This window comes from Vidua chalybeata, chromosome 1, assembly GCF_026979565.1.
Source record: "Vidua chalybeata isolate OUT-0048 chromosome 1, bVidCha1 merged haplotype, whole genome shotgun sequence".
Taxonomy (NCBI): Eukaryota; Metazoa; Chordata; class Aves; order Passeriformes; family Viduidae; genus Vidua; species Vidua chalybeata.
The window spans coordinates 110,994,377-111,012,735 of NC_071530.1; the positions used below are offsets into that span (position 1 = coordinate 110,994,377).

Consider the following 18,359-nt stretch of genomic DNA (forward strand, 5'->3'; position numbering starts at 1 on the left):
CACAGCCTAGATACCTGTTGTGCAAAAACAGCACATTTGTTCTTGCATCTCTTCCCAGTCTGCCACCTAAATCTGTGTGGTATACCCCAAATTCCTTTATTCTGGGAAAAAAAACCAAACAATTACTCCCAAATTATTTTTTCAGGTCTTCTCAGGACTTAATAGAGGTCTTTATCATATTACCTCACTTGCCCTTTCTCCTGGCTGTAGAGAGTCCATTTGTCACTCCTTGAACAGAAGAGGTGCCACATTTTTGGTCTGGCTGGTTTCTTCTTTGTGTAGCTTTTCTTCTCTCATTATATATTTATAACAGAGAGTGGGAGAGAGAAACTAGATCCAGATGCACTATGAATTTTTATATGTTATGGCATAATGATAAATAGCATAAGAATGTTGTGCACAATGCACATTAAAATCAAAGAACACTTTGGGCTGGAAGAGACCTTAAAGACCATCTAGTTCCAACCACGCCTGCCATAGGCAGGGACATTTTCCCCTAGACTAGGCATTACACTTGTCTCAGAAAATTCCAGTCTTATGGAAATGATGAAAATATTATACACCCCAGTCTGACATGTCAGTTTAGGCCCAGCTAGGGTTTCAGGCTCAATTTTTGCCTTCAACGCCTCAAATATTTTCAAGTTTCTACTGGTAACATTTTCAAGTTTCTCCTTGAATTATTTCTGGTTCTATTTTGGTGTAGATTATTTCAATTAAAATGTAAGAACTAGGAAAAATGCAGGTTTTTGTTTTATTTTGTTTTGGACAACTTTTCAGCATATCTGTACAGCTGAAGTTCTTCCATGCCAAAATGAAATTTACCATGGAATGTCTCCAGTTACTGAAAAGGTCTTTGAGTGTTTTGGTAGAACTGATTGTGTTTTAAACTGATTTAAGTCAGCCTAGAGACCCATCACTGCACAGAAGTGTTTGTTCTGTACAGGGAGTAGCAAAGTCAGGCACCACAGAGAGGAGTGCATTGAAGAGTAGCAAAGTCAGGCACCACAGAGAGGAGTGCATTGAAGCTACACTGAAGAAAGTCATGCAGAAATATTTGTTTGGGAGTCCATAGGTGAAATGCCCTCAAATGTTATCCAGAGCTTCTTTGTAACTCACCACTGAGGACAGACAATCTGTGAGTTGTGTTTCGTGTATCTAGGAGTAGCAATCAGTCCTCAGGTTACTGTGCCGAAGGTGCCCCCCGTGGAGAGCAAGCTGCAAAGCCCTGAAATTGCACACGGTGTTTCCTTCTTGTTCCTCATCACCTCATGTGGGCTCAGGCGCCGACTTCCCTGCAGCTGGTTTTCAGTTTCCGGAGTTTTTGTGGGATGGGTGGAGAAGAGGGAGAGCCAGAGCTCAGCATTGCAGAGCGGGATGTGATGCAAGCTCAGATTACTCCCCTTTGTCCCTGTTCGATCACAGGGGCAGCAAGCCAGGGCGCTGGCAAGGCTTGTGACAAGTGACAGCCCTTGGGACATGGGGCCCCCTGAGCTGGGACCCCACCCCACAATGGAAGGCCAGCCCACTTTTGTCTTCAGGGTCTTGCCGCTGCGCCAGCGACACCTCCTTATCCCGAGGTGCATGGGGCAGCAGCGATGGACGCGTTCCTGACCCCCACTCCTCCCTTGGGCTGTTGTCTCTTTGAGACACTGGGAGTGCTGCAGGGCAGGGGGAGCGCGGCTGTGTGTGCAAAGGACAGATAACAGATCGCCTGCTCCAGCCCCAGCGCAGCAGCGCAGGAATGAGCGCGGCAAAGCTCATCTCCTCTCCAAAGTTCCTCTGCGACTGCCGCAGCTGAGAGAAGCTTACTTTTGTGGACAGCTAATTTTTTAAACACAGTAATGTTGGATAGGGAAGAGAACTTGCAAGGGGTTTAGTTGCAATTCTTTTTTATATTTGCTTCCCCCAAAGCACATGGAGTAGTGAAAAGCAAAAACTATTGGTATTGGGTGTCTTTCCATGGACTCTCATTAGTATCAGGGCATCTGGAATGCAATTAATTGTGAGTACTATTTGTTTACTAAACTATTACAAGCAGCTACTTTTTGGACAATTTGTAACAAAAATATCTGTGTAATTCTCTTCGCTCTTTCTCCCACCATTGCTACTCCTGGCTTTGCTCCCAGACAACTATCCTCTTTAATACAGAAAATGTCCTTTATTACAAATCAAAATCAACACATCCCAATGAATTTAAAATGTTTGCTATGGTATTTTTTTATTTATTTATTCCCACCTTCTTTGAGTCTACAATGTATATTCTGTGTCTATTACAGTGATACTTGCTTTCAAATTTCAAGCTTAACAAATAATACCATGCAGAGTTATATTTCTCCATCTTCAAATAAATCATTAAACCCAGAAGGATGGTTTTAAGTGACAAGACTGATATGACTTTCCTTATTATCATCATCATCAGCCTCATCATGAAAAATTGGAGGCTGTTTGAGAATAAAGGCAAATATTCATGCCAAATACTAACAAATTTCTGAAATTTCTGGAGTTATTTAGGTGTCTCTTTTGATTCTAGGACTTTGGACAACTGATTATTTTTTAAGTAAGCTTAGGCAAGACTTGGGGAATTAAATTCTGGGGACTGAGATCTTGTTGAAACTCTGCAGGTGTGGAGCATGGTGAACTCCTTGGCTCACTTGAAAAACTCTGCTTGCCTTTTGCTGTTGATGAAAATTGGAAACTCCAAGCCCAGTCACTAAAAGACATGTTGACATGAAGATTTTTATTCACATCAGGAGTGTTTCTTGAAGGGAATCACCTGGCTTTCCTCACAGGGCTGCTTTCCCCACTGTGCAGCAGGTGCAGAAGCCACAAAATGGACTATTTTTGTAAAAAAAGTAAACCAGATGATACCATGCATTTACACATATAAATGCATTTAACAAACTCCAAGTGCTAAAGGCTTCAATCCACAGCACTAGCCCACATCTTGTCCAGGATATCCCCTCTCTAGCACACTTGTGGCCCTTAGGTTCACTGGCACTTCCCTCTGCAAAGCCACTGCCTGCTCCTGTAAGCAGAGCAAATGCCATGCCAAGGATAACACCCTTGGCTAAACAGCTGCCAAAATGTTCAGCTCATTGCAAAATACAGTCCCTGACAATTTAAATATGTTGTTGCTGGAGTGCTGCGCTACCCACAGCACTTACTGACAGAGACATGCATGTGGTGCAGGAGAGAAAGGAGGCAATGGTGTAGGGCAAGGATACAGGATGCATTTTCTTATCATGACTGAGAGAAGCTGCTCTTTTAACATCAGCAGGGCACTGCAAGTCCAGAACTGCAGGAGTTTGCCCTTTGTAACTCTCCAGACTTGTGCTTTTCTGCATTTATGACAGCATTTCAAAGAACTCCTTTAAATCCCGTATAAACTGAGCTGTTTCACCATCTCATATTAATCCATCTTTTTTCAGAGATCTCTATTACCTGTTTAAGTATGGTCAGTGACATCACCAAAATCACTTTAGCTGATATGTGTGTTGTCAGCAGTTATACACAAGTTTCCATTCTATAGAAACAGCATGCCTGGATTTTCAATGAAACTCTGAAGCTGTAAATCTGATATCAGCAGTCATGGTACAGACCTCTATTCACTTCTTTCTTGTGCTATTAGGATGGCACAAATATTTATATTTTTATGTAAGTGACAACCAGGGAGCTTTTAAACTTCAACAATGATGGTATTTGCTCATGAGTCTGTTATTTCTCCCTTATTTCCTTTTAGGAGTGTTTCTGTCATATGACATTTAACTTTAAATTTTACTGTCTCTGAGGGAGAGAAAGTGACCTGTGGAGGTAGGCATTGCTTATGCAAATTGTTCAGTCCCATGGGAAAAGGTTTAGTCACTTGTCATTAGTTTTCTTATTAGCCACTGTAATATATTAACAGTTACTAATTTGGATATACCTTTTCAAAAGTAATATTTAACAAAATCTCTTCTTTTATACAGCAAAATAATTTGTGAACCGCTCCTAGAAAATCTACAGCCTGACGGGGAAAACGTGTTCGTTTTTGTTCTCTTACTGTTAGTCACTACTGTGAGACAGCCAAATGTGCGTGCACGGATAGTGCCCAGAATTAATTTCATCGAGAACAAAGAAACACATGGTGGCGGCGTGAACAATGTTAGGGGCTTTCAATGCTCTGCTGGCTGGGATATTCAGACCCGGAACTCTTCCACCATTGCTAGTTTTATTCCTACAGAATCAATAAGACCTGAGCCAGCTCTGTACACACAGTTCATTTACTTCTTGCATGGCTTGTTTCTATGGTAATACTAAAACAGGAGATATCTGATTACTCATGCTTCCTTATTTAGGAAAAACTCAGTGTCAGATGCCATAAACTAAATCGTTTTAACCCATGCCACTAAGGAAGCGCATAGCTTTGCATCTGGTTATGGCAGTGCATCTTGCTCCTGTGATTACCCAATGTGACCTCAGCTTTACAGGAAGAAAAAAAATAGTGGGTTTTTTCAGATGAGACGGTTCCTCATTTTACCGCTCATATCATTGCTTCCGCTCCTGACAGTCATGGAAAGAACAACATGGTTCCCTCCAGCATCTGTTACAGTGAAATATGCACAATGTTTTCAAAGAGGAATTACCCTCCAAGTTCCAAAAGAAAACCACTGTAAAGGGAAAGTGTGGTTCAACACTAAGTTTCAACTCAGCTGCCTAATTATTCCCTCAGGGAGCAGAATTTCTTCCAGTTGTAATCACGGTAATCCTGGCCCTTCAAAACTGAAGATTTCCTGAATTCTGCACAGTTTGGGGGCCACCTGTAGAGGGTGAGGAGACCTTGTAGAATGGCACATTGCCATTAGCAACCTTTTCCACAGAATCAGAGACTCACAGAATGATTTGTCAGTTTTGCTGCTTTCCAGGAGCAGAACTTCCCACGGTGCTGTAGGGGTACAGGGACCAGCTCCACACTTGGTTAGGTACTATCTGCCTCCTCTGCTGAGTGCCACAGACAGTGTCTGCTCATCCATCTGCTTCTGTCCCACAGATACCACTATGATCCCATCTCTGGGTAGGTGAAGTTTCCAAGGAAAGAAGATCTTCAGCCTCACTGCTTTTCACATTCTCAACATATTTCCCCCTGATTAGCATCTGGTAGGTTCCAGCAGCTGGGGACTGTCCCCATGCACAGTGGGAATCCTTTTTACACTATAACCACCTTTTGAACAACAACCTCCTGCCGGTCCACTACAACTGCTGCCTAATTTTTCTTTACTGTTGATGACAAGTGTTAGATTAATCTTGTAGGGATTTCTTCTTTCCTAACTTATGTAATGACAATCCAATCCAGAAATCCTCCTGGCATTAGGGAAGCAGTCCCTAGCCTTGCAAAAATCTTTCACACTTCACGGACCCAGAGAGATTTAACTTCACGACTTCAGCAACTTGATTAGCCAGGCTCTCACTGATAGAAAACTTCTTCCATCTAATGAAAGACAATCTCAAATACTGCAACTTTAAGGTCGAAGATGAATCAGAAGAGACTGGCTAAGAAGGATTTGTGCACTCCTTTGGAAATTAGTGGTTTGGCATACATTCAAAAAACCATCCTAGTCAGAAAAACAGATGTGGGCGTGATACATGGTGCATACATAGGGGCTTCCCTGAAAAGGACCTTAATAGATAGCATTGCATAAGTGCTTGTAAAGAACTTGAGTGTAGCATCTATTTTATTTTTTTTTCAAATGTTGCCAATTTCCTTTAAATGAATACATTTATCACCACTATCTGATTATTTCAGAGTTTGAAAAACCCCCTCCCTGGAGAAAACCATTTTAAAAGGCTGCACTTGGGTCTGACCTCATAAAGGGGTCCTAACCCCTTAAATTAAATGCATTCTTAAAACTCATTCATTCATTCTAGTGAGAGGGGATATCAGGGCCATAGAGAGGTTAGAGAAGAGGGATTGCTCTCCAGGGAAGCTGGTAGAGTGGGCAAATATGTAGATACAGCTAAGAACCTAATTTTTAATTCTGGAACTGGGCTGAGACAATTACCACTTAATGCTGCTCTTCCCTGACACAAGCAAGATGAGTGAGGACAGGACCATGCCAAAATGTCCTGCTTTGGCCCTGCTGGAAATAATGAATTTGGATGGCAACAGAAGCAAATGATCATATCTTGTATGGGCTGGGAATTGCTCTATTTGAGCCTGCCTTTGAGAACAGAACACAGAAGGTGATGACCTTGAGTGAGACTTTTCAGACTTAACCCCTAAAAATTTCTATAAAATATTAATAGTGATAGCTGATATATCGTTCCTGTTCCACACACACCAGGTAAAATAGGTTGTGTGTATCCAACCAAACTATTTAATAGACCACTAAAGCATCCTGGGGACTGTTTTATGAAGGCTTTGATAGAGAAAAGACTTCTGTAAAAAATACCATTCTGTAGATACCAAAGTATCTATCAGATTACCTTGTCAACACAACACAAGTCTCATTCCTTCCCCCTTCCCTCCCTGTGCTTTGCTCACTGTGGCTGCTGGAAAAGAGGTAGCAGAGGCACTGTGTACAGCTGAGACCCCATGGCCTTCAGTGTGCCACACAGGTGTGTGTGTGCAGGGCTGCACACTTGCAGCATGATGGTGCACCCCAGGGGACAGTGACAATTTATCTCATTTATCTCATTCTTGGGTTTCAGATTAGCCTTCAGTGGTGCTGGGCAGAGTCACCAGCTTTGGGCTGCTTAGTGCTTCCTGACAAACTGGAGGCACCTGGGTTAGAAAGCCAAAAGTAAATAAATATCCCAACGAAGAGAGTAAGGAAATGAGCAAAAGTAAGAGATTATGGTTTCCTGAGGATTTCCTCAGATGGTTCTGGATACCAAGTGGTAAGATTTGGCCAAATGCAACATTTTGTGGGAAATGTGGTTTGGGAGGACAGTTGTTCAGGGGAGAAGAGGGAGGGGAAAAAAAAGTCTGAAAAGGTTTTATTCAGGTAGAGTAGAAATTTTGCATGAGGGAAAACCAATTCCTTCAACAGGTTCTACAAAACAACAATATAAGCTAATTGTGACTTTTAGGAAGTGCTATTACTTATCCTGAGACAAATTTGTTTTCTAGATTTTCTCTAAACAAAGGCTGCTGTTATGTATAGGATATGTTGGTTTTAACTCTCCTTTTTTTTTTTTTTAATGGGAAATATCTGACATATTTTGGGATACTGTAAATAAAAAAGAAGTCACTATCCAGGAGTAATGAAATAGTAAATGAAGAAACAGAGAAGCACCTGCAAGTGACAGTGCTAAGTTTTATATTCAGATAGATGTATTTACATGGATGTTTAAGTGCATGTCCTTGCTAGAAGACTCAACCACACACTTGGCTTGTACTGTGGGTTTGGTCAGATCCAAATGCTGGCAGAAGAGCACCTAAATCAGTTCTGCATTAGACAGACTTATGTCCCTTTTATTCCTCCTTTAACTGCACTCACTGATGAAGATGATGCAGAGAATTAATTACAGCTATGAAGAATGAAAGTGAAAGGGCCATATTCCCTCCTCAGCCATGACCCTGCAGAGGGCTGACATCAAGGAGGTTGCAGGGTCAAAGGAATTCAGGAAAAAGCCTTTGGTAATAAATTCTACTGAGATTATGTCCTGTAACCCAACTGCAACTCTTCAATCAGTGACTGGAGATCACATGCAAAGAGCTCTTAAAAAACGGAAAGCCATCGTTTCTTCCTGGAAGCAGAGTGCAGTTGAAGGTGGGTGCACTTCCCTGAGGCTCTGACCAGGTCACGGTTGTATCTGTAGGTGCTTCTCTTGCTGCGTTTGAAGGAAAGCTAGGACCCAGGTGTGTTGCTTTGACCTTTCCTTTGCCAACTTTGAATCACCTTCTGTTTTTTCACTTGCTGCAAAGCAGGTTTTATTAAGAGATAGCCAACAAACATCCAGTTTTAGAGATGAGATAAATGTTTATTTTAAAAACTGTTTTGGTAGGTAAAGACAGTTTGTCAGCCCAGTCCAGCACCAGCTGCTACTTCTAGCACCATTGGTGGAACATGGCACAAAACCAAACTGGCCACAAACATATTGTTTGCCTGTCCAGGATGCCTGTGATGCTAGGGAATGTGCGTGATCCTAACATCTGTCTGCCAAGGGAAACAAAGTTGACTGCAGAGGGACTATAGCAGCAAGTGACTGTTTTTGCAGCAATGGTTCTTGTGCTCATGCTGATGTTGGTATAAAACAGAAACATGGGAAGTGTCTGAGGGAAGGAAGCATGTCAGGATGTCTCACAGACAACAGCCTCCATGTTCTAGGGCTGATAAATCCACAGACCTTACATGGACCTTATAATAAGCCTCTCTATTTTTAAAAGTTCTTGTTTCTGGGCATTCAAAACCTGAAGGCTGTGAGAGATGATATCCATCAGACGAGGCTGTTTAGGCTTAGGAAGTCACAGGTGTGGAAGCACCTGGCCAAAGCTGAGACCAAATACACCTCTCAACCTCTGATGCTAGGGGCCTCAAGCAGTAGAGAGGGACCAGTCAGCACTGACCTGACCACAGGTCCCCTGAGTCGGCAGATTTTCGTGGGAATTTAGACTGGTTGTGCTCATGGGTGAGGTGATTTTTAGCTTGACTCTGTCTCTCGGCTCTGCACAATGAAGATTACAACTCCTGAAATACTTAGGCACATGCTGATGGCAAAATCATCCACCAGGGCCTCAAACACTGCTGTGTGGAGTCACAGAGAAGACCATACAAAAATAGCATATCTTTTGATCTTCAAACTCAGTTAAATGCAGTCTGCAGATGCACTAAAATCCTCTAATTGTTCTGCGGGCACAGAAATAGGTTTTTGTCACTATGACATAAAGCAACAGGATTAGGACAAAATTCAGGTGTTTTTAGATGAAACAAAACAAAAACAAACAAAAAAAAGCCATAAAATTTCTTTGGTTTTGAGTGGTAGGTTTTTAAGGGGCTAACCACTCTGCATTACCTGAGAACACTTATATTTGGGATTCCCCTCTGCTCCCCAAGGGACATCTATGACCTCATGAGCATACTTGGCCTCCAAGCCCAGCTTCATAGTTTTAGCATCATCTCATCAGCAGCATGGCGCTGTCACTGCTCTTCTGCCATGAAAGATTTAGCTGCCATGAGCCCTACTCTGCACCCTTCAGACCACAGGGTCACTCAGTGGTGGTGAATGCCTCTGCACCTCAAATTCAGGCTGAAACTGCTCCTAAAGAAGGGGGGGTGGTCTCTTTTTCCAGCAATGGGAAGGGTTGGAGACTCCATGGGTATCCCTCATGGCAATTTTAGGCTGCCCTTTCTTTCAGTTAATTGGGACAGCAGAGCTGCTGTACCAGCTCTGTAAGGGGTCTAGGCATCCCTAGGGACATGGGGGTCCCTTGAAATATGCAGCAGAAGAAGTCCCATAAACATTGGAGAAGAAGCTGAATCCTAGCCCTGCTCCTTCACGCAGAGCTGTCCAGAAGGGAATGGCACAATTTCCTCTGACATGCATAATCACAGAACAGCTTGGGTTGGGAGGGACTTTCCCCCCATTTTAAATTTCATCTTCATGTAAATGATGTACCCTAACATAACTCCTGGGGGAAATATCAGGTGTTATTGCAAGGGCAGGAAGACTCTGCACTATTTCCCTTTTTCCCCAAGCCTTAACTGATAGCTACCCTTACAAAAATAGGAGAAACCATCCTACACAGAGATCACCTCCCCTCAGCATTTATGGCTACATAACACAGAGCTTAACAGCACAAACCACTAGACTCCATGTGGGCAGGGCATGACTAACAGTCCGTCTGTGGAGCAAAGAACTAAAGATAGGCCTGACAGCTTCCCTGGCTAGCTCCGTTTCCGAGAGCAGGTGGGACGGTTTTGCCGCAGGGAGTGATTTCGGAGAGCCTCTGGAAATCAGCATCTCCTTCTGCAGAGCCGGCTCTTGCGCTCTGCCCCTCCGGCGGGTCCCACCGGCCTCACAGCCGAGCCGTGGGGATTCAGCCGGCCAAGAGTCGCGATGCTGGAGATGCTTCCCAGCCCCAGCGCCGTCCGACGGGCGCCCCAGGGCCGGCGGCTGGGAAGAAGCCGCGGGGGCTGCACGGTGCCGGGCTGCGCTCCCCTGGGAACCGCCGTGACCCGCGGCTTAACCTTGCACGAAAAGAAAAGTATAAACTAGAAATAATAAGTAAATAAAACCAACAAAATAATAATAATAATAATAATAATAATAATAATAATAATAATAATAATAATAATAATAATAATAATAATAATAATAATAATAGTAACTGCATCCCGGCGCGGGTTGGTGCAGTCGATCCCCAGTGCGTGGAAGCCGCCGGGGCGGGATGCTGTCAGCGGGGCAGGGAAGGGCACTGTCCCGGGGCTCCGCTGCCGTGCCCGGAGCGGTTCCCGTGGCACCTCCCGCGCGGGGCGGAGCGGAGAGGGGCGGGCGGACAAAGCCGGGCTGTCAGCGGGGCGGGCGGGAGAAAGGAAAAGAGGCGGCTGCTGCCGGCGGGGAGCGGAGCAGGTGAGGCGGGAGCCGGGGCCGTGCCACGCTGGCACCGGGAGCGGCCGGGCGCGCCCCGCGGGAGGGGCCCCGCGCCTGGGGGGCTCTGGCGGGGCGGGGGCGGCTTCGTGCGCCCCGGGCGAGCGCCTCGCCCCGCGGGGAACGGGACGGGCGCGATCCCTTCACCCGTGGGCAGCTCGGGGCGGAGGGCGGTGGTGGCCGGCGCTCTGATTCACCCACTGCCTGTGGGGCCCAAAGTACTTTGGGAAAGCAGAGAAGAGCTTACTGCTCCCTGCTCTTAAATTAAAAAAAAAAAAAAAAAAGGGAGTGAATTTTCAGCGCTGTGACGGTGCTAAAACAATCTCCTGACTCGAACCGAGTCCGCTAAGCTGTGGCAGTGAAGCCGGAAAAATCCCAGGAGTATTATGCTGAGTTGCATCACTTAGAGACTAATTAGTATTTAGCGGGCTGAAGCACCGAGAAGCGTGTTTGTGTGTTTGTTTTGTTGCTGTGAATAGTTGGGAAGCAGGAGAGTTGTTGGCTGGCTCCGTGGTGCGCTGTGTTCATGAATTTAAAATCCTTCGATATATAACCAGTTTGCATGCCCCTGCTGAGCTGTGAGCATCCAAAACAGCTTCTGGTAACGGAGCTTTCCTTCAGTGTGCTGCATGGTAGGAAAGCTTTGTTATGAATAAATCCCATTCCAGGGAAAACACTTAAAAGCCTGATGATTCAGCATGCTGCATCCACTGACCAAGGGTGACAGCTCCTGCGAGGAAGGATGCAGCACTATGGGCAGATACAAACATTACCTGAAGCTACAAGCTTCCCATGCAGTAGTGGCACAAGTGAGTGAGGCTGTGCAAAACACCCCCCACCCCCACCCCACCAATTACTTCCAGTTTTTCATTTTGATCAGCTTCTTCTGATAATTCAAATGAACAGCCCTCTGGTGCTTTCTGTGGCGAGTGAGTTATAGTCCTTTTTGTACTTGCTTCCCAAAGGGATAGTTGCTTTTTATCTGTGGCCCCAAAGTGTGTAGCAAATGAATTGAGGCTAATAACTTATAGCTGATAACTTAATGTAGCAAGAAACCTAGAGCTGTGAAGAAGGTGAAAACATTTTACAATAAATACTCTGACAATTTTGCTGTGTTTTAAGAGAAGATAAACACTGAGACTGAGATGACATTTGAGAAGTGGAATAGCAGAATAGTATTTCAAACAAAGCCTTATGCAGCTCAAAGGTTATTTTGGTAAGTTGCACTTGCTCTACAAAAGACAATCTCTTTTAAAAGTCAAATGAACCATGTAAAGACTTCTACAGGAACACTATTGCAGGGTGAATCTAGTCAGGCTTCTGACTACTTCAGTGAAGAGCTAAGTATTTAGAAGTATCATCTCAAGGGCATGTTGAGGTATTTATTATTCACCAGCTGTATGAGCAGCTGTACTCACTGTCATGTCAGGATGCCCAAGTCACGAGCTGAATGCACTTCAAATCCTCAGCATACACACACTCTGTGTCTTTTCTCTGAGGTACAGGGACCCCTGCTTTAATCCTTGTTTATGTCTTTACTCACACAACTGGATGTGCAGGATGGGGCTTTGCCCAATGAGTGAGAAAATACAAAGAGCACAAACTGTCTTTGTCTCACACGGGGTTTGTCAGCAACCACTGCTGAGATTGAATGGCTTCTTGTTAGTGAAACCCTTGCAGTGAAAATCATCCCCAAAGTCCAGGGCAGGAGGGTTAAGACCCCTTGACTCACCTACTGCCTTATCCTGTGGGTGAAGGTTTGAGTTACAGGAAACTCTCCATCTTTCCAAAATCACTCAAGCTTTATGGTACTGCTGCAGTAGTGAAGTTTCATACTGTCCCTAGTAGGGAAAGTTGACTGAGATGCTATAAAATCTATTAAGATTCCACCAAGGGCTTCAGAAATGATTAGCAATTGATAAATTTGACTTTTTCTGAAGGTAAGTATGGTTTCTTTCAGTCTGCCTCTAACTTTGCCTACAAAATCCATGAGCTACTTGAGTTTCCTAAGGTGAAAAGATCAGCTTATTAAGGAAGGAAAAGGTCAGGCACAGCAGCAGGTGGGGCAGCCAATGTCTTGCAGGCTTGGTGTGTATGAGACACCTATGCCTTTTGGAGATATTGCAAAGTCAGGAAAATACGGATATTTTTCTATGACCTCACTTTGTGAGATGTGCCATGGGAGGGAGGATGGTATAACTTGGCCAATTGTCCTGTCAGGCTGTATCAGAATACCTGGTGGTCAGATTTGGTCATTCAGTGGTATTTTCTTCTTATTTAAAGCTTTTGACATTTGGCCACTTGCCAGGTACCTGTTTGGGTACCTGGAGCTCCTGGAGTTGGTCCAGCAGAGGGGTATGAAGATGATTAAGGGGCTGGAGCATCCCTCTGATGAGGAAAGGCTGAGGGAGTTGGGCCTGTTCAGCCTTGAGAAGAGAAGAGAAGACTGAGAGGGGACCTCATCCGTGTCTGTAAGCATCTGGTGGAAGAGTGTCAAGAGGATGGGGCCAGGCTCTTCTTAGTATGCCAAGCAATAAGACAAGAGGCAATGGGCAGAAACAGATGCACAGGAAGTTCCACCTGAACATGAGAAAGAACTTCTTGTCTGTGCAGTGGCTATGCACCGGGACAGATTTCCCAGACAGGTTGTGGTGTTTCCCTCACTGAGAGACTGACTCAAGAATTGGATGCAATACTGCACCATGTGCTTTAGGATGGCCCTGCTTGAGCAGGGATGTAGGACCAGCTGGCCACTGTGGTGGTTTTCCAGCCTTGCCCCTCCTGTAATTTTGTTTCTGTGGTTCTTGAAAGTTAAGTCCTCCTATAGAATGCCCCTTCCTCTGAGAAGCAAAAGGGTCTCTTGTGTCATCACTATTGCTTCTCAGGCAGGAGAAGCTTCCTGTCCACAGGGACAGCAGGCATCACTTCCTTGGGAGGACATAAAGTCTGTCTGAAGTGCATTGGAAAAAACCTATGCATTGATGATACTGACTAGTAGTCTTGGGCTGGGATAGTTATTTCAGCCTTACGGTGTTGTTTGCAATGGCCTCTATTAGTTTTACTGATATTCTAAATTTAAGGCCCCTCTCTGATGACAGAACTCACAAATCAGGTTTCTTTCAGCTCTTAGAAATCCAAGTATTCTCAGCTATTTGTCATCTGGCTATCTGGCATTTTTCTGTATTATTTTTGAACATTCTTCCAAATGCCAGTGAAACATTAGGAGGAGATAAAAACCAAATTATATCCCCTCCACCACACTACACCCACCCTTCCAAATGGATAACCACAATAATTTATTATTGTGGTTTAACCCCAACAGGCAATTAAGTACCATGCAGCAGCTCGCTCCCTGCCCCCACAGTGGATTGGAAAGAAAAAGTAAACCTTATGGTTAACAACAATGTAAGGTTTGAAACAAAATATAGTAATAATAGCATACCACTAATATTAAATATGCTGTCCTCGCTGTGCACCCTCCTGAATTCTTCTGTGTCTCCTCACTTGCAGAGTAAGAGACACTGAAAATCCTTGACTTTGGGTAAGCACTACTTAAGAATAGACAACACATCTGTGTGCTATCAACATTATTCTCATACTAAATCCAAAAAACAGAGCACAGTACCATCCACTAAGAAGAAAAAGAACTGTGTCCTGCCCAAACAGGGACATTTAATAATTTTTGGGGCTTTCAAAATTACAAAAACTTTGGCTGAAACATATAGTTCGAATTTACCTTACAATAGCTTTTATCATGATCGTCTTTCCCTTAAGCCTTGCAACACTGAAACCTTAATACAGTATTTTTTTTTTTAATAGCTTAATTCCAAAAGAGGGAGAAACATTAGACTAATGCAATTAGGTGAGTGGAATGCATTTTCCCTCGGGCAGCTCTGGGGAGTGATACTATATCATGTTAAAAACTGCAAGTGGTTGTGTCAGACCGAGTTGGGCTGGGCAGATTTTGGCATGAAGCATGGGAGGGGGAACTGCAGCCGATGCAGAGTCCCAGTGGGAGCATGCTGAGTCAATGAGGGCCCAAAAAACAACTCTGTCATGATGGCACACACGGCGATGTTGGGTGAAGTTTAAGTGAGATTGTGAGCCTTTCAGCACCTTTATGTATATTATTTATTTTACTGCAGGTACAGGTACACGTGTGTATATAAAAGTCAGTGTTTTGGCCCAGGTCCTCTGAGCAAAGCCACAACTGCTAATGTGAAATCCTTGCAGTTTCAGTGGGGCTTGATTTGTCACTGATGGAAAGGTGAGGGGATGTGGGCAATTCCCTGTACAGCTTTTGCCACATGGATCATGCAGATCCTCTCTGCTGACAGCCTCCACTACATCTGTCTGCAGGAGAAGTGAACCTGAAAACTGAACTCTAGCAGAGCAATGGGTGCTCTCAGGGCAGCAAGAGAAACTGGTGTTTAGTCTGCCTGCAGGAAAGGTGGGGAAAGAGCAGTGACTTGTCTTCTACCTTTTGGAAAGTCAGATGACAGGAAAGGGTGCTGGCAGCAGGGTTCAGGAGTGGGGAGAGGAGAATGCAAAACCTGAACTGCTGGGAAAGGATCCCAAAAATAAGAACGTTCTAGGAAAGGTGTCAGGGAAAGCATTTATCATATTATTTTTTAATTGGATCTCAGAACAGTTTCATGTTGTGTTTGTCCCCAGCGAGCTGGAGCGCAACCCCAGCGCGCAGTCGCAGGGCAGACAGGATTAAGGCACAGACCTGCTCTGGGAGCAGTGCCCAGTGTCAGCAGCCAGCAGCAGGGCTGACCTGTGCTATTTATATTATAGCCATGAACAAAAAGTATTTTAAAAGGACTGAAGGAAAGCAATCCTGCTAACAGAGCCCCTCAGCAAGAGAATAGCTTCACAAGGGGGAAGTATGCTCAGATATGATTAGCAACTGCCGCCCTAAAGAGGGGACAGTTCTTCACAGTGGTCCAAAAAGATGCCCAATGGTAATGAGGAGGAGAAGGACATGTAGTACAGAAGATGAAAACATGACAAAATTTGGGGGGAGAGCTTCAGTGATCTTGGTTGAATGCCTCCTCAGTCCTAGAAACTTTTCTCTTGTGCTGAAGAGTTTTACAGTCAGCCAGCTTCATTCCCCTGAGCCTTTGAAAGCCCCAGATGTCAAATTTGTCCTATTTAAAAGTTTAGAAATGATTCTCTTAGTAGAAGCTTAGTCTTTAACCTGGTCTCTTCTGAGAATGGCTCACCATGTTACTTTTCCCCTTTCTGTGAAGAAGCCAGTAGCATTTCTTCAGCAGAGCAATTTCAGATATTGAGTACACCATTTATTTGATAAAAAATGATAAAATTAGTAGGGTCCTAACACTGAATAATCTACCATACACATAAATGTAAACTTTCAGGTTGGTCTAATTACCAATACCAAAGCACATACATATATCAAGTTGTCAGAAAATACAAATACTGCATAAATTTGACAGGTGAGAAGGATGTAATAATACAGGTCTATCAGCTGTAAGCTTCAGACACCTAAATTGTTTTAATCTAGTACATCTTGATAGAATCATTAAAGTCCGCAGGGGAAATGTGTCTCTCATCTCTCTGCATCACTGGTTTGTACAACATGCAATGTGAAATGGCTGAATATCTTCTCAAGCTGCTACTTATGGAAGAGTTTTATTAAAATAGGCTTTGATCTGGTAACCATTTTATGCCTCAATTAATCCTGGGTTGAATACAGAGTAGTAACAATCTCTTCAGAGAGCTTGAATGACACCGCAAGTAAAGCGTATTACATTTTATCACAGGAAAACAACGTGTTTTGTTTGGCATTACTATATTCAGACTGAGTAGAAACATGCATTCTGGAAGCTTCTTTGCAATATGGCATTTGAAACTGACCTTCGATCTCATGACTCGTCTCTGCTGGGAATGTGGCATCCCTTACAGTTCTGGATCCAAGAATATTTGTGAGCCAGACGCAAAAACACAGACTAAGAAGCAAAATGGAAGAAATAGATTAAGACCTCTCTTGGTTTCCATCAGAGTCCAGAATTCTTCATGTCTGATAGAAGTTCAGAAGACACTGTCTTGCAGGAGAACCTGCAAATGCAAATATTGTTTGGCAGTGTTTAAGTCTTGTGGATTTAATGGCCAAATAAACACATTTCCAAGCACCTGCAAGTATTGTCTGCTGTGTGTTGTAAAGTTGGAAATGGCTCCTTGGCAGATGGCATGAGCACATAGTTAGTATTAATAGACCCATACACAAGGAGAACAGGGGACTTCTGTTTGTAATTAAGCTAATCACAGAGGCAGCAGAGAGCTCCTGCCTCATCACTTATCATTGCTTAAATTCCCACTACCAGACTGCACCAACAGGGCAAAGAGTTTCCTTGGCATTTGATGCTCCCCAGTATCATGTGCTTTGGGTTTTCCCTGGAGTTGTAAGTAGGCAGGGTAGGACATTCCACTCATTGAGCTCTGTTCTGCTTCAACAGGTTAGTCTGCAGGTCTGCTCTAGAGCTAAATGATTGCCAAACAATTGGGTATTTAAATCCACCAACCCAAAGTGTGCCACATATACAGAATAACACTTAGAGCTGTTAATTTAGTTCTTTTCTACTAGCTTTTGCATCTTTTTCTTGCAGCTCAAGTTCTCAGACATTATTAATTGCAGTAACTTTTTATAGTCAGTGTTGCTCCTTTCAACTCCATTAACCCTTTAATTCCCTCATGAATTTTGGTGTCAATCATAATAATGGGAAATATTATCAAAAGAAAGCAGGAAATTTAGAGGTAAAAGAGACTAGGTATTGACAATTGGTTGTGAATATCTCAAGTCTCATTAACAAGCCCTAGAAATTTTCTAGGAATATACATTTCTGTAGAAGAAGGGCTTGTGAGGGGGCAGCTGAAACCAGTCTGGGGAATTTCACAGGAAAATTGCATTTGGTGAAGTTTTGAACAGCAGCTCTAGGTAGGCTGTCTCTTGGAAGACCTTTGAAGTGCAGATTAAATAATTCCAGATGATGGCAAAGAACTTTGTTAAGAAAACAAAAGATCTGGGCTTCGAGCCACTTCAGGGTAGTTGGTTTTGTGCCTGGGAAAGAACCTTGCATCCACGCACTGCTGATCTCAGGCTGCTCCTGGAGTGCCCCTTTCTTTCTTATCTTACAAGATGATCTTATAAGATTTTTCACATTCTTTATCCGTGATGCATCCTGACTTCACCGCAAAATTGGCAGTAATTCTATTCTGTCAGTTTGTTTTTTAATTTCCTCTGGCCTTTGCCTGAAAGGATGCCCCGCTTTTCGTAGTAACAGAAGAGATCGTAGAATGGTTTGGGGTGGAAAGCACCAGTAAAGGTTACCTAGTTCCAAGCCTCTATCCCTGGGTGGCCTTGGACCACCAGTCTTGGACCAACAGTAAACACACTGACTGATTGTGCCACAGATACTCCCCACTCTGCTTGCTGTGCACCTGAACCCCACCTTTTACCAGGCAGAGCCTTGGTTGCTGTTTGACAACTCTCTTGTTTCCCAGCCTGGCCCTGGGTTCAGTAGGAAAGAGGTACCACAGGTTAGCCTCAGCCCAGCTGTGCAGCAGAGCCAGAAAATGCTGTGCTTGACCAAGGGGAATGAGAAGCAGCCTCTGCATTCAGAGGTTGAACATGCTGCTTTATTAAACCAAGAGCTTCTGATCCAGGGGGACCCTGAAGAGAAGAGAGGGGACTACAAAACCAATCAGAACTAAAACTCAGTCGTAAGTTTCCCCCTGAATGTGAAATGTCAGCAGGCAGATAAATTCTA

General features: G+C 43.9%; 1 protein-coding gene across 1 annotated transcript in view; it reads left to right on the plus strand.

Moving 5' to 3' along the window:
- Positions 1-10,529: 10,529 nt before the first annotated feature.
- MAPRE2 (microtubule associated protein RP/EB family member 2) overlaps positions 10,530-18,359 on the plus strand; it is a 97,712-nt gene continuing 89,882 nt past the window's right edge. The window contains exon 1 of the mRNA XM_053938245.1: positions 10,530-10,548. The gene's annotated coding sequence lies outside the window, so the exon portion shown is untranslated. The remainder of the gene's footprint in view (positions 10,549-18,359) is intronic.